Source organism: Manis pentadactyla, chromosome 12, assembly GCF_030020395.1.
Source record: "Manis pentadactyla isolate mManPen7 chromosome 12, mManPen7.hap1, whole genome shotgun sequence".
Classification (NCBI taxonomy): domain Eukaryota; kingdom Metazoa; phylum Chordata; class Mammalia; order Pholidota; family Manidae; genus Manis; species Manis pentadactyla.
Window position 1 is genome coordinate 68,340,841 of NC_080030.1, and position 2,680 is coordinate 68,343,520.

Consider the following 2,680-nt stretch of genomic DNA (forward strand, 5'->3'; position numbering starts at 1 on the left):
AGACACAAAGACCCACTCTACACGCAATTACCCAACACAAGCCACTAGGGGTCGCAGTTGCCCCAGTAAAGAAAGGCCAGTAGTAAGTGAAAATTTTGGCCCTCCCAGCTGACAGTCAATAGCACCTGTCAACATGAAAAGGCAAAAAAATATGATTCAGACAAGACTAACCCAGACAGCTTCGGCATCTGCTACATCTTCCCCTGAGAAGGAATCTGGGGAGATAGATTTAGCCAGTCTACCTGAAAAAGAATTCAAAACAAAAGTCATAACCATGCTGATGGACTTGCAGAGAAATATGCAAGAACTAAGGAAGGAGAATTCAGAAATAAAACAAGCTCTGGAAGGACTTCAAAACAGAATGGACGAGATGCAAGAGACCATTAATGGACTAGAAAACAGAGAACAGGAACGCAGAGAAGCTGATGCAGAGAGAGATAAAAGGATCTCCAGGAATGAAAGAATTTTAAGAGAGCTGAGTGATCAATATAAAAGAAATAATTTAAGAATCATAGGCATTCCAGAAGAAGTAGAGAGAGAAAAGGGGATAGAAAATGTCTTTGAAGAAATAATTGCTGAAAATTTCCCCAAACTAGGGGAAGAAATGGCCTCTCAGACCACAGAGGTACACAGAACTCCCATGACAAGGGATCCAAGGAGGGCAACACCAAGACACATAATAATTAAAATGGCAAAGATCAAAGACAAGGACAAAGTATTACAAGCAGCCAGAGAGAAAAAAAAGGTTACCTACAAAGGAAAACCCATCAGGCTATCATCAGACTTCTCAACAGAAACCCTACAGGCCAGAAGAGAATGGCATGATATACTTAATGCAATGAAACAGAAGGGCCTCGAACCAAGACTACTGTATCCAGCACGAATATCATTTAAATATGAAGGAGGGATTAAACAATTCCCAGACAAGCAAAAGTTGAGGGAATTTGCCTCCCACAAACCACCTCTACAGGGCATCCTACAGGGACTGCTCTAGATGGGAGCACTCCTAAAAAGAGCACACAACAAAACACCCAACATATGAAGAAGGGAGGAGGAGGAATAAGAAGGGAGAGAAATAAAGAATCATCAGATTGTGTTTATAATAGCTCAACAAGCGAGTTAAGTTAGACAGTAAGACAGTAAAGAAGCTAACCCTAAACCTTTGGTAACCACAAACTTAAAGCCTGCAATGGCAATAAATTCATACCTTTCAATAATCACCCTAAATGTAAATGGACTGAATGCACCAATCAAAAGACACAGAGTAATAGAATGGATAAAAAAGCAAGATCCATCCATATGCTGCTTACAAGAGACTCACCTCAAACCCAAAGACACGCACAGACTTAAAGTCAAGGGATGGAAAAAGATATTTCAAGCAAACAACAGAGAGAAGAAAGCAGGTGTTGCAATTCTGGTATCAGACAAAACAGACTTCAAAATAAAGAAAGTAACAAAAGACAAAGAAGGACATTACATAATGATAAAGGGCTCAGTCCATCAAGAGGATATAACCATTATAAATATATATGCACCCAATACAGGAGCACCAACATACCTGAAACAAATATTAACAGAACTAAAGGAGGAAATAGAATGCAATGCATTCATTCTAGGAGACTTCAACACACCACTCACTCCAAAGGACAGATCCACCAGACAGAAAATAAGTAAGGACACAGAGGCACTGAACAACACACTAGAACAGATGGACCTAATAGACATCTACAGAACTCTACATCCAAAAGCAACAGGATACACGTTCTTCTCAAGTGCACATGGAACATTCTCCAGAATAGACCACATACTAGGACACAAAAAGAGCCTCAGTAAATTCCAAAAGATTGAAATCCTACCAACCAACTTTTCAGACCACAAAGGCATTAAACTAGAAATAAACTGTTCAAAGAAAGCAAAAAGGCTCACAAACACATGGAGGCTAAACAACACGCTCCTAAATAATCAATGGATCAATGACCAAATCAAAATGGAGATCCAGCAATATATGGAAACAAATGACAACAACAACACTAAGCCCCAACTTCTGTGGGACGCAGCAAAAGCAGTCTTAAGAGGAAAGTATATAGCACTCCAAGCATATTTAAAAAAGGAAGAGCAATCCCAAATGAACGGTCTAATGTCACAACTATCAAAATTGGAAAAAGAAGAACAAATGAGGCCTAAGGTCAGCAGAAGGAGGGACATAATAAAGATCAGAGAAGAAATAAATAAAATTGAGAAGAATAAAACAATAGCAAAAATCAATGAAACCAAGAGCTGGTTCTTCGAGAAAATAAACAAAATAGATAAGCCTCTAGCCAGACTTATTAAGAGGAAAAGAGAGTCAACACAAATCAACAGTATCAGAAATGAGAAAGGAAAAATCACAACAGATCCCGCAGAAATACAAAGAATTATTAGAGACTACTATGAAAACCTATATGCTAACAAGCTGGGAAACCTAGGAGAAATGGACAACTTCCTAGAAAAATACAACCTTCCAAGACTGACCCAAAAAGAAACAGAAAATCTAAACAGACCAATTACCAGCAACGAAATTGAAGCGGTAATCAAAAAACTACCTAAGAACAAAACCCCCGGGCCAGATGGATTTACCTCGGAATTTTATCAGACATACAGGGAAGACATAATACCCATTCTCCTTAAAGTTTTCCAAGAA